We start from the raw sequence: 15,627 nt of genomic DNA, 5'->3' as shown, positions 1-15,627 counted from the left end.
CTTGTATCTTAATATACTAAATGTATGTATCATACTTTTTTTTTAGTATCTTGCCTAACCCTAAATATTATATACAAGTACTCACTTAATATCTTTGGGGTTGCGAACGTTGTGTGAGAAGAACACCGTACACGCGATACAGTTGACGGGGGAGAAACGGAACGAAAAACGACTACGATATTATTATGATAAAACTGAATAATACGCGAGACGGACAATGTGTAAGCGAGTGCGTGGCGGGCGCGAAGACGGACTGACGGAACTACAAAAACTGACCTGTAAACGCGAAGACTGCGACGGGCATAATAATAATATAATATCCACGGCGGCGGCGGCTGCTGAGACCGGCGGCCGGTGCATCGAACTCTCCTCCTCACCGTCCCCGACCACTACCGCGGTCGCGGTCGCCACCGATTAAACGTACGTATAGGTGACTTCTTCCATTTCCAAACGCCGAGAGGGTGACCTCCATTGTGGGTTATTATTATTGTCGTAAACATACACACATATATGTATATATATATATATATTTGTATGTATACACAATACATATTATTCATTTATATAGGTACGTGTTTATATATATATATTAACGAACAGACGGTCAGTCCGTTTTCTTGTGTATGACGACGAGAAAGACTACAATCGAGGTGCATCCGTGCGCGAGCGAACGAGTAGAAAAAACGAAGAAACAACAACAATAATAATAATAGAAGTCTGCGAAGACATAAATTTATTTTCGAACACTTGCGTGGGACGCGATCGGTTTGACCGAGTTTGACGAGTTTATTTACGTAGTTTATTATATATTGTCATCATTATTATAAATTTATAATATATACATAAGTGCACCCAATATTAGTTTACACGTGTATACGGTGTTCCTATATCATAATGACACGTTTTGTATTACGCATGTGTAGAGTACCTATAATATAATGACGGCCTGACGACTTTCGATCGCCCAGATTCTGTACATTTTTTTTCTCTCGATAACATTTAATATGTAGGTATTTACATGAAAGCGCCATGAACATACCAACGTCGATCCTCGATATCATAAATAATATCATTTAAGCATACTTAGCTACTCTTTTTAATATAGAGTAACCGGAAGAGCCTACTCTGCATACTACGTTCGAGGCACATACCGGGAATGCGTATGGTTTTAAACCTATTGGCTATAGGTAGTGTACGACTGCAACACATATTACAATATGCCTGCAGCAGTGCAGCCTGCTTGCATTTTGTACCTATATGGACGAGTTGAGTTTACGTGAAACACTTTCGAATATACTGAAAAAAATGTCTGATTCAGTTCTTTATAACTTTGGTCCCGAATATCATCACTGCACGATTAAAAATGAATTTTACGATGACATCATCATCAAAATAAAATATAAATACGTGGTGTCCGTTATACAATTATTATTTTATGGTTTTCGTGTGATTAAGAAATACGGTGGCCAAGTCGAGTTTTAATTAAAACATAAATTAATACATCTTTCTTTTCATTAACATAAACTAGTATTATAATATGCTTTGAAATACCGTATTGTTTATATATAGATTGATTTTATTGAACGATGGTTTTGCACACAATGTAGCCATGTAGGTATACGGACACGGTGTATAACATAATATTATATTATATATATACATCTATTATACCTATACATACGTGTTGGGTATAGAGACTACAATACAAGATTTGTGCCTATTTTAATTTTTGTACGTTCTATTATTCTATATATCTACAGTATAGCACATAAAAACAGATTTCTTATTGACATTTAAAATATACTTACACGTTGTATCAGCCATAAAAGCAATTTGTATTAATATTTTGTTTGTGCGTGTTTTCATTCATTTATAATTTTGAACTGTTGGACTGTACTTAACATTTGTAATCCATTTAATTGTACAACTAATTTTGTTATACAAAGATATCATAAATTGAATCAATGTATAACATGATTTTATGGTTATATCTATCTTAATATATTATTATTGTGAGTGTATTCTTTGGTGACTTTAACGCTAGCAGTGCTTCACTAAATAATAATATTATTATTTATTAATATATTTTAATTTTTAATATTAACTATCTGTAAATTGTTACGTAATATTCTAATAATATACTAATTATACTTGAATAAAATAACTTAATTGTTTGTATAATATAGTTGTATTTGATTTCATAAAAAATAATGATAAATATTTAAAAACATTTGAGTCTTAGGTTTAGGTATACACATTTATGTGTTAAGTTATTATTTTAACACCTTTAATTTAATTTAATATTTATTATTAATAGAATTCTATGTTGTATGCGACATTTCAACGAATGTGCAACTATATATAGGTTAGGTATGCATTAAGTATACAGTTTTATGTATTGTTTTTTTTAACTATTCAAAAAATATAATAATATGAGATTATAGTATTTACAACCAAAATATGTTTTTAAAATAATATTAGAGAAACAAAAATGTCATTACTCATAACTTCATAAGTCATAAAACATCAATACAATATATTATTAGACATTAGTGTATAAAGTTTCATCTAGAATTATTAGACAATAGGTATAAATGGAAATCAATAACGTTATTTTTCGGATCAATAATTTTTACGTGATCATCCATGAACAAGAAATGTATATGTATGTAAAATAACATTCATTGAATATATAGGTAACGTACAATGTACCAATAAATATTATAGGATATTTATAATTATAATACATTTCAGGCTTCAATCAATTTAGCTATGACGTGTTAACGTGTAAAGTAATAATAAAAAAAATTAATCATGATTTAGGTTGACATAAATACTTGTATAAATGGCCAACACTTAAAGATTTAATAGAAACTCATTACGCACATTGGTTCAATATTTTCTTAGAACTACTTTATATGGTTATATATTTAATACATGTGTATGTATTTATTTAGGTAAGCACGTATTCTATTGATAATTTTTTTAAATAAGTGTATTTTTTATGAGTTTAATATTTTTTGTCTATTTATGTAATCATAATATAAATACTAATACCTACCAATAACAAGATAATACATTATATAAACAAGGCATTTAGCAAGTATAATGCTACTCCAATTCTTTTCTTTAATAATAAAATCATTCAAATTCTATATTTTTTATAATGCTCAATTATACCTAGATTTTATATTTAAAATATTAAGGTCTAGTATATTATCACTGTGGTGGTAATAACTTATTTTTTCAAAAATAAGCATCAGTCTTTTTTCCCTATGACCAGAATAATCAGATGACCATTTTGAAAATATTGCCTACCTATTTACATCAAAATTCAAACGAGTAGTTTTTAAGTTATTTAACTTCGTGTAATAAAAGTTATGTAATTCCAAGATAATTGGTTTAAAATATTTGACTTATGAAAACTATGATAGTTTGAGTATTTTATACTATTTTAGTAATATGAAGAATTAGGTATATATAAATATATCTGTAACATTTTATAATTTTTAAAAATTATCTGATTATAGTAAATAATAGATCTATTATAACATATTTGGTATTTTTTTACAGGCACCACATAATATTTTTAGCCCTGGTACAGAACTAAATCCTGATCTCGAACACTTTTCTAACATATATAATAATATATAATGTATTATATATATATATAATATATTGAAGTAATTTTGTAGTTATTATTTATACATGAACGCCGGGCCCCTCTAAAGTCTGTGCCCAAATTCCATTGGGTCCTTCCGACCCCCCCCCCCCTTGTGGGGACCATGATTTTTAAATCCATTATTAAATTTTAAATAATAATTATCCTTGGCATGTAATTTTAATCAAGAAAAATAATTGTTAACATTTTTTAAATTCATTTACATCAAAATTAAAAAAAAATCTGTTTAATAATTTACTGTAAAACAGGTTGGATCTCATTTGAAAAATAGATAAGTTTATACTGTCACGGAACACTCTTTAGAAAGTATAGAAATTTGAATAATTAAGAACACGGGGCTTAAGTTTACTTATTTATCCTTTCAAATTCCAAATTTAGTATTTGAGTGAATTGATTAATTTAAGAAATAAATTAGGTCGAACATGCTTGGTGAATCATACTGCATATTTTAGGATATCTTCTTAAGTAATTATGTAGGTATACATAATAAAGTACTCATTGCTTACCTATATTTATATAATATAGGAAGGTCCTGTTCGACGTCGGTAATTGTAGGTATTATAGTTAATAAAGCAATAGTGACTTATTAAATAATTCGAGTTTTAACTTTTAAAAATAAATAATAAAATGTAAAATTTATAGTAAGAGTGCAATTTGTACAAGCATATTTTCAGGAAAACTAATAGAAAATTGTAAATAAAAAGTAAGGTTGTTATAAAATAAATAAATTACCTGATTTGAATTATCATATTTGCTCAAAATTTCAGATTGGTTTCTTTTCTGAATTTTTCGATACAATATATTATTTTTTAGCTGTTTGTATACTTAGAATATACAGACGTTCAAACGGTCCATTTGGAAACAGATTATCGTCAGGTATATGTTTAAACGTGATTGAATTTCGACTCTGAAAAAAAACCATTAAATTTATTATTTATTTATTTTAGAATTATTACTCGTAATAATATATAACATAAATAATATAAATATTAATCATTAAAATTTTGAGAAAATATACACGTCATTCAAAATCTATGATCAATGACCACATACATTATCATAAACATAATATTATAACAATTATATTTATGTACCTTCATCAGAAAGTTATTAGGCACTTATTGTAAGTAATTCAAATTCTCGGAATATATTTAATATTTTATCTTTGTGTGAGTAATAACAATAATGGGTAGTCCTTTATACTTATGTATAGTTATTAGTTATAACTTATAACCTAATTAAAATTACTATTGTTAATTATTATTTATCTAGGTAAGATTTTTGATGGGAAAATAGTTGTGTCCTAGATTATGGGAAGACATTGTTTCTGCGTGCATACGCGCAGCTAGGGGAGTTTGAACATTTTTTGTTCCCGTTATAACAGCAATGACAATAAGCCCTCAATTTTCATTCACTATTATTAATGAAATCTAAGGACATACAAAAAATAATACATCACATTCAATTTATTATTTATGTATTTATTTGTTTAGCCTAAAGTGATTTTATATGGTTTACAAATTACAAATAAAAGTGCATTGTACTCTGTAGAGTGTTTGGCGTACATGTATATATTTTTCACCATAAACTGTCTGATAACTTTATACTTTCGTAATAAAAACAGAATATTTCTCAAAACAATAACCATATGTAGCTGGTAGTACAAAACTACAAACTCCCATCATGATTAATATTATCTAATACATACCGCAGACTTCCTTTAAGGAATGATTATCTAGTTTATAGTGATTTTGACGTTGGTCATATAATAAAATACAGGATGGGTAATCACAAGACCACGGTCACATTATATTCGATATCAACTTTCACATACAAGTATTTGTAGAAATGTAGATATATTAATATTATAATATAATATATATATATATATATATATATTATATTATATAAAAACCGATTCCCCTGTAGTTGTTATCTTTATTTCGTATATTTGCATAACCTTGTCGTCTTCCGATCCTGTGGTATAATATTTTATAGCGAGACGCTGATGTATTTACTTACCTATTTAATATAATGTTCTGTGTATATTATAGTACTTATATAGATAGAACGGGAAATTGGTTTATCGGAGGAAAAATAATTTCCCATCCATAGAATATAATAGTTTATAACGTATAGGTATGTATACATATATTTTTATATCAATAGGCATTTATTAGATTATTAATATTATAATTAGTCCCTGCAACCACATCGTCGCATCATCGAAAATATAGGTTTATCGTTTATCACTATAATATTATGTACATTGTACCTATATAAAAGATTTCGTGTTTTTCGCAGAACCTCGCGTCAGTATGGTTGTAATTATTTATATGGCAACAATCGATTTTGTTGTCCGCAAAAAATGTTTATCGATATTAATTATTATGTGTGATCACTGATCAGTCACGCGTTCAGATGAGTCGAGTCACCATCGGGTCGTGATAATTATACCTATATATATATATGTGTGTGTGTGTGTGTGTGTATGTGTGTGTACATGGTACGTTTGTATATAAATATATGCATATAGGTATATATTTCCCTTAGATATATTATAATTTATAACGTTAGCCGCTTGATGAAGACACGCCATCGGTGCGTATATAATATATTTTATAAATACGAACACGTGTAAAGTAGGTATACACTGAAACGCGCGACTGCAATCCAAAACGGTTTTCTTTGGACTGAAAACTAATTTCGTTTTACGCCACACGAAAAATGTAGTCCGACGATGAATAATTATCAAATAATTTCCACGGTGGTTCTGTGAAATTAAGTTTAATTAACTGTTTAATAGCGTTTATATTGTTTAGACAACACGTATAGGTACCGTAGTCGTTTTTGCCATTTCGGTCAGTCACATTTGCTTAGACTCTCAATTCTCATCAAGAAAAGACTATATAGATACGATGACATTCTGGTGGTGGTACTTTCAAAAACAAACAATTCGTTGAAAATATTTTTAAGATTATCATCTTTCCACTGCATTTGTAGGTTAAATATTATGTAGGCATAACAAAATAGCTAATTTACCATTAGTCATTAAGTAGCTACTTCATTTGTATACAGATATATTTTTATGGATTACTGTTTCGATATGGTGCTTATAGCTAATATGATGTTATTCCATGGTAATGTATTTACTATAATCTTATTATTACTGTGCAGGTAGGTAGGCATGACTATTGGTAATAAGCAAAAAAATAAGCTACAGCTTATAGATAATTGTATCTTCTACAAACCAATCATACTAGTTTCGAGTTTATGAGTATTAAGTTTTATGTAACGAATAATATTAATGTTATATTATTATATGAGCAAATAAAATTGTTCAATTTTCTAAAATCCACTAGGTATGTTTTACTAAAACATGATCAATGACGACTCGTAATGAGTATATATTGAATAGGTACCTACTAAATTAAACTTCTAAAATAATGATTAACAACATGTAGGTAATATGTTTTATTTGCTATATGTTTCTCTTTATAATTTGAGTGTAGGTATGCTGGTATGCAGTGCATGAATTAGTAAACAGAACGGATAATTTTTAGACTTAAAAAAACTAGCATCTTTGCAAATATTAGAGGCAACCTAACCGATGCTGTATATTATATCATATGGTTAGCTATATGTTAGATAATTGCTTATTAAAAAATTGAAAAAATTGAGGTTTAGTTTTAATTTTATTTATACAGTATAATAAATTCTACGAGATTTCTGTAAAGAATCATATTTTTTTTAAAGGGTATAATATTTACCTTCCCGACTATAGTACATTTTGGATGTAGGTACCTAATTTAAAACCACAATTCTGTACGATTAAAGTTGAAAGTAAATTCTATGTGTGTTGGTAGCCGTAGCCGTGCGCATCAACTTTGTGTGATTTAACAACGCTTTATGCGGTTTTTTTTTGGTCAAGCAAGAAAATTCGCATTTATATTATTTTAAATACAGCGTTACAAAATTATTGTTCATATGATATAAATTATAATATAATAATATAACGCAGTGTCAACCTATGATTGTCACCATGGCAGTGCTTTGTTGGTTGTGCTTTGTCCGGAAAATTGAAGTCACTCGCGATATCCAATATTTTAGATACATCCATGCAATACCTAATCAATATATGCTGTGAGTCATATATATTGGATAGAAACATTAAACTTAAACCTATAACTCGAGATGAGTGAAAATAATTATTTTAGATGAAATGATTTTGATATTTTAACTAACCTAGTATTTTAGTTATATTTCTGCACTTTTAAGAATATTTCGAATGGTTTATACCTACTACTTATTAGTACTTACTACCATACTATATGTTACACATGCAATTATTGAAATAATACATATGGTATGCACATGTACTGTTGACTGTATTCTTGTGAATTATTGCTTTTTAAAATACTTTCCGTAGAGTAAAATACGCATTTTTGTAACTAAATTTTGCAGACCATTATATTATTATGTGCATTGTAAACATGTGAAAAAAATTAATAACAATTTCACAGAGAACAGGACAATACAAAATTATTTGTCCACGTCCTACTAGGTGACTATAATAATGATATAGTCAACATTGCTGATACAAACGAATAGTACCCAATTTCGTTCGATGGTGCGCGAATTCAAAACAAACCGTTTTTTCTCACAATCATAATATCTATCGTGTCTGACAGTCGTTTACAGAGCTCCCGCATGCATTAATGGGTACATTAGTATAACGATGACATACACACACCAAAATAAATTGCCTTTCATTATAGTATTTGTGATTTTCAAACGGTTGTGGTGCCATTCCTTCCGTGAAACTAAAAATCACGATTTTTGCAGGTTGAGAGATGCATATCACAGGCACTACACACAAATGACATATTATATGTAATGCATAAAATATGTTATGTGCATCAAATGCATGTGAAAGAGATTTTATCGAATAGTAGGTAATAATAAGCGAAGATTATCATATTATAATCATTAAGCACTCTCGTCTGAAATAAGTTAGGATGATAAAAAAAAACTTATCTTATAAGCCGACTAGCATAACAAATGCATATTAATTCAACGGTTCACCAAAATGTAATGGATCAATCGTAAGTCACTAAACCTCGTTTAAGAAACCATTAGCTCGCCGTTGATTCATTAAATGTTCAATAATAGTTTACGCCAAGATGGCATTATAATGTCATTATTGGTTTATCATTATAATTTGTCATACAAATTAAGCCAAAAAATTATGTATATATATATATATATATATAACCGCGTGTAGGTGTTTCGACGTTTCGTAGGTTTACCTTAGTAGGCTAAATATTAGTACCTAATAATAATATTATTTTATGTGCATGCGTCATGTTATATATTTATATTATGTGGTAGAGGAGTAGCTATATATATTACACGTATACTGTATAGGTATATATATGCAAACACGTAAAATCATCTGAGCACGGCGCCGATCGCATAGAGTGCGTAACCCGGAAATTTTTTTTTGAGGTCAAAGCGGTATTCATTATGTATCGGGTGTTCTCGACTTGACCTCGAAATAACTCCTGCCCGATACTAACATTCTTCGCTTTTATTATTATTCGATCCCTCTGGTGTGTACGTTTCAAATATTTACATTGGAATTCTCGTGCTCAAATATTTTTGATTGAAAACATCGTTGTAATAATAATTGATAATGTTATTACCGACCACGAGTCGGATAAAATCGCATACCTACTCTGCGTGTACGCCAACACACCTATATTATATAAATGCACGAGGCTAGAACTTAAATAATTAATAGTGTCTATTGCCGAAAAATAACATCTTACCGGTACTGTTCACAATTATATATTGTATGCAATATACCTATAAATAATAATGTGTCCGAACATTGACTATTATATACATATAAGTATATAACGTAGTTTAACAATTAACACAGTGACGGTTATGACTGTAGTGTGCAGGTATATAGCATAATTAGCATTACAACAAATTCTATCAAATTAAGCGTCACTTTGAAATATTGGCTAATGCTATGGCAAATCCTATAACGAATGCTAAAATATCATGACTGTACAGCACTACAGCATGATGTGACCATCAGTGTGTTAACTGCCAAGTATTTTATACCATTTATAGTTATTAAACGCATACTAATAAAATACGTATTCCAAATTTCAATAACTATATCGTTGTAACGTATTTTAATAAAATCCACCTGTGAGTAATAAAACCAAACGAAATACGTTTTTCTACTAATGCGTTTTACATGAATATATTATGTTATAAAATAAAATAAAACGTATGTAGGTACACATGCAGCAAAGTATATGCTTATATAATATATAGTATATATTGTATATATTATATACATACTGTCACAGTGAAATACTATATTTATACGACTGTAATTGCAGCAGTATAATATACGTATCGTTTAATATTATATGCGCTGTATACAATCATTTAATATTTGTTGGTACTATTTATATATACTATGATAGGTATACATAACTGTATACAGTTAAATACAGTTGGGGTCACACATAGAAACACACACACGCACGCACGATGAAAACTACGCCTGGATAGATATGTGCACAGTGTATCCTTTCGGTCCGGCATGAATTCTGTATAAAATATATAATAATCATATGACGCTCGCGATGCAATTCTTACAAATTATAGCGCTCGGTTGCGGACGGTTAACACTCTATTATCATCCGATAGAGATGGGTCAACTGGAAAAACAAAATCAAAATAACTGCACAACTCTACACTCTATACAACAGTATTGTGCACACGCTTAAAATATTATGGCGATGGCGTGCATTAACATGAATCGCAGTAGACGGTATATCGATATAGGTATATATTATATATTATACAAAACCCGATGAAATCATCGTACACGATTTTATATGCAATATGATAGCCGCAATATTTCTAACGGCTACCTATACGACTTTAGATAGTGGGTATAATATTTTTTATATGCCGATTTTTAAAACGAGTCGATATGTATCAACGAGATTAACGTGTATCGCTTCAAATTGCGGGCCGTAAAGTTGGTCAAAATAGTATTATTTTTTTTTATATTGTGTATATCTATGCAGTGCCGCTATGGGTTATAGTTTTAAACCTAACGAGGAGGAAAGAAACATATGTCTTAAGTTCTATACTCGATTTTCCTGTTATGAAATGTTGTTTACATCATAATAACTGCTGCAAATCTGTGTGATCCAATCGGCAATCATCAAAAGAAATTACATGATTTGTTGTTTTTCGGCTTTACCAAAAAAAAAAAAATGTTATATGCAAGGAATGGGGGAGGGCCATAACTGTTATTTCCCGAAAAATATAATTTTTAAAACAATCGAAATGGAGAACTAAAATATTTATTGGTTAACACGTGGATTTAATCTATCAATAAATCTGAAAGAGAATAAAAGTAAAATTGGCAGTAAAATGTATGTAAGTACTAGAAAAAATATTTCGTAAAGAGCCTGTCTGTCTGTCTAACAATTATTGCGCGTTGCACAATAGTCAATAATGTATAGTTTTTCTCCAAAAAGCATATTAATTTGTATGCAATACATCCATGGACCACGAGTATCTTGTTGCGGAAACAAAAATATTTTATTTAGTGTACTAGTAGAGTGAAAAAAAATAACTAAACAAATATTCTAACTGCTAATGAATTATTAAAATAATATAATTTAAATAGTAACTTAGTATATTTAGACCATTTAGAGTAAATAGATATTAAAATATTCAAGAATTGAAGAAATTAAATCCCAACAGTTTCAAAAATACACTCAAGTTTAATTATATATTTTTTTTTACAGAAAAAAAATGTATCTAATTAAAATAAACACATCGAAAGAATGTTTTTACTGGTCACAATGTTAATGAACTTTATGTATGGTTTTTTATTAAAGTAAGAATGACCTTACAACGCACTGCATAGTGCATACAAAACAAATAAAAAAAAAAAACATAGATGATATTTTATAATGTTATTATAAATTATGTATTTTAAAGACTATTTGTGACTCATACGTTGACATGTATTGTAGGTATTTGGCAATCGATTTACCGATAAAAAATATGAGAACGATGATAAAATGAATAAGATAAATATATATTATTCAATGGTTGTTCAATGGTTGTTCAAGGTGAAAAGACGATTCCATATATCTAACAATAATAATATGAAACATTAAGCTCGTTATACTGTTGTATTGTATATGTTACGGGCAAAAGTCGAAATCGGGCAAACCTCAGAAATGCCCGGGCAAAACGCGAATTGCCCACAATCCTTGGGCAAAATGTCATATTTCGGCTTTTGACCGGGCAAACCTAGTTATGACCAACCTCATTTGGGCAAAACTGTATACTGACTTTTATCGTAAGGGCAATAACCTAACCTAACCGAAGTGTATTAAATACGTTCGCTAAAATTTAATACAAATAGTAATTTTTATCGTATGATATTATTACGATTATAGATGACCACGCGTATCTTGTTAATTTATCGCTGTTATTGTATTTTATCAACTCGTTATATTAAATAGGTACACAAAATACACCTTATCTAAATGGTACAATATTGTACTGTAGTTCGTATTTTTGTGAGCTTATATTAGTACGTCTTTAGCAATGGCTAACGAAATGCGTGTGTCTGATTTTAAAACTAAATTTGAATTAAAACTTAAAGAAATTACAAAAAGTGAATGTAGTGCTCTAATAAGTGATACAAGATACGATGAACTCATAAAAGATGTAGAACAAGCGAAGGTCAATTCAAAGAAAACAACGAGCGAATACAGGAGACTCAATTTCCACCTCTAGCAGTCGAAACGACAGTGAAAATTCCAGTGCCTTGTATTGATAGAGGAAAAGTCGATGCAAATAATGTGTTAGGTGTTATATTAAGTGTTACTGATGATGGATTCTATAAAATAGGAACCAAAAATGGAATTTTGTCATCACTTTATGCCAGAAACCAAATATTTCAATGCAAGGAACAATTTATTAGTAGCAATGATGTACCGAATATCGAAATACCACTGAGGACTGCTAGTACTCAAAATTCGTTAACTGGAGGACAAGGGTTTATTTTTTGTTCTTGCAAAACTAAGTGCACTACGAAACGATGCAAATGTAAACAGCAAAATATTTTGTGTAGTTCTAAATGCCATGGTTCTAATATGTGCAGCAACAAATAAACAAAAATATTATTTTTTTATTATTATTTAAATGTATTCAATTATATCTGTACAATATTTTGTGATTATTATTTTTTTGTATTTAAAATTAGTGAAGTTATTTAAGACGTTACAGTTTGGCCCTAATGAAGTTTAAATGTATTAATATTTTTAATTATTTATTTTAACATTATAAGAGTAGGTACCTAATATTATTATATGTTAATTTTTACACGAGTACTTAATATCATTATATTTTTATTATTATTTAAGTGTATTCTATTGTTGTTCAATAATATTTATTTTACAATTATTTTTTATATTTACCTTACGATAAAAGTCAGTATACAGTTTTGCCCAAATGAGGTTGGTCATAACTAGGTTTGCCCGGTCAAAAGCCGAAATATGACATTTTGCCCAAGGATTGTGGGCAATTCGCGTTTTGCCCGGGCATTTCTGAGGTTTGCCCGATTTCGACTTTTGCCCGTAACATATATATATCTATATGTACAAGATTGTCGAAAAAATGTTATTAAGTGCCAAAATGTTTAATTTAACATAAAGTATACAATTTTTTTTAATAATAGTTACCTACTTGTTTTTGTAAAAGTTTGAAACGACCGATCAATTGAACTTGTTAGTAAACTTATAATTGATATTATAAAGTAAAATATTTTGTTTAAGTGTGAATGGTGATTATAGAGGGTATTATTGGCGAGAAAAGTCACTAAAAAAAAGGTGGGTAAGTCGTGGATGTCGCTCTGCTGTACAGTAGGTTACAAGTGGGCTACTGTAATGGATGGAATTAAATTTGAATCCAATGATATTATATCATAGTATACGAAAAACGATTCTGAGTGAAGACGGTTTATCTGTCTAGGATATATTATAGATTATTAAACATTTTCAAATCTTAGATTTAAAATAAAATTTTTTCATGAATTTCTAGCTTAAAATAATTTGCGAATTTTCATGATTTTTACGTATGTTGTCAAAATTAAAATTTAAATGATTGTAAAAAAAAAAATGTGACTATGTATTTCTTTCATTTTTCAACTGCTATTGTAAAAATATGTTAGGAATCTTGTATTAAATTTTCAAATCTTAGATTTAAAAAGAAAATTTTTTATGAATTTCTAGCTTGAAATAATTTGTGAATTTTCGTGATTTTTACATAATATGTTGTCAAAACTCAAAATTTGAATGCTTATAAAAAAAACTCGTGCCTAAGTATTTTTAACTGCTATTGTGACAATGTGTTAGAAGCCTTGTATTAAATTTTCAAGCTTTACTACTGAACAAATAAATTTTTATCGATATTAATTTTAAAAAAAACTAATAATGATCGAAAATTTCAAATTCCTATGAATAGTTCAACTTAAGTCGAAAATTTTTGAAAATTGAATGGTGGATAGAATATACTTATATAAACATTCGGTGAAAGTTTCATGTATCTATGGTCATTTGTTTTAATGTTACATCAAAAACCAAAATCGATTTTGTCGAAAAATGAGTGTGCGTAAAATTTCCCGTTTTCCCCTTAATTTTTAGTTTGTTTTTCTCGATCATTTAGAAAAGTTTTAAGAATTTTTTACTTTTGACCCCCGCAAAGTACCAACTAGATTCACTTTCTGATCGAACGAGGTACTGAAGTCAAAAATCGAAGCATTTTTACTGCCCCAAAACGTGATGACAGACACACACACAAAAAAAAACACACATCATGGTAAAATCAATACATTTATTGCTCCGCTCAGAATCTAAAAATGAGAAATTCCATCTTGGCTAGGAATGCATGACTCATAAAATTTCGTTTCCTAAGTATTGGCGAAGTACAATAATATGTGAATATTGGTATGATTGACAAAATATGGTAAGACTGAGATTACGGTCGGTATCAAGATTAGTAAATTAAAATATAAAATTTGGATTAATATAATTATTGGTACACAATAATTTGGTATTACTATTTATATCAGTTAAACTGGTAACATATTTGAATATAATATAATATAATATTCAACGAATAGTCGACTTTATTTTATTCAATAATTAATGAACTTTAAATATATACGTAATAACTTATGAATAAATAAAATATAAAATGATGAATTAATTATCACATTATTTGTATCATTACATTTTTGTGTATTTACACCTATTACAAATCCAGTTATTACACAACACAAATTTCTATCATCCAAATGTAACGGTAATGTAACGTAACTAATTAATATTGTTAAAACGTTTTTTATTCAATTGCTTGGACTCGCTTGTAGAATAAAATAATACTAATAAAATAGTTGGTACTTTATGAAGTCAGTATAAACTACAGTTATAATCCAATTTTTGATCAATCTATGATAAGATATTAAATCATTAATACATAATCACTTAGCACACAAGTAAAAATTTGCAATTGTATTGCATGTTGTATTTTATTGCAAGTATAGTTGTGTTAAAAATATAGGTAAATATTAAAAAAGGTAATTTTTGATAAAATTTACTATAAATACTAAAATACGTTATTATTGCTGACAAACTAATATTATGTCTTTAGTTTATAAATCTGAATTAATCTTTATCAAATGTGTACCATAATTAATTGTTTAACTATAAATCACATTTTATCGTTTCATCGATATTATTATAAGTCGTTTTATACAATACAGACATGTAAATATGTTGAAATGATAATAATATGTACCTATTTTTATTTTTTAGACACTA

General features: G+C 28.5%; 1 protein-coding gene across 2 annotated transcripts in view; it reads right to left on the bottom strand.

Annotated features, from left to right (window-relative positions):
• The window catches only part of LOC107164547 (uncharacterized), a 58,226-nt gene that overhangs the window by 18,911 nt on the left and 23,688 nt on the right, over window positions 1–15,627 (bottom strand). The window contains exon 2 of one of the 2 annotated variants that reach the window (XM_089218524.1): window positions 4,415–4,589. The gene's annotated coding sequence lies outside the window, so the exon portion shown is untranslated. Of the gene's footprint in view, window positions 1–85; window positions 317–4,414; window positions 4,590–15,627 lie in introns of those variants that run through there. The other variant, XM_015512411.2, reaches the window with a different exon arrangement.

Source organism: Diuraphis noxia, unplaced genomic scaffold (genome assembly GCF_037042655.1).
Source record: "Diuraphis noxia isolate RWA-SAM2 unplaced genomic scaffold, SU_Dnox_SAM2 contig0002, whole genome shotgun sequence".
Classification (NCBI taxonomy): Eukaryota; Metazoa; Arthropoda; class Insecta; order Hemiptera; family Aphididae; genus Diuraphis; species Diuraphis noxia.
Note: the sequence above shows the minus strand (reverse complement) of the source record. Positions and strands in the feature narration are given on the sequence as shown.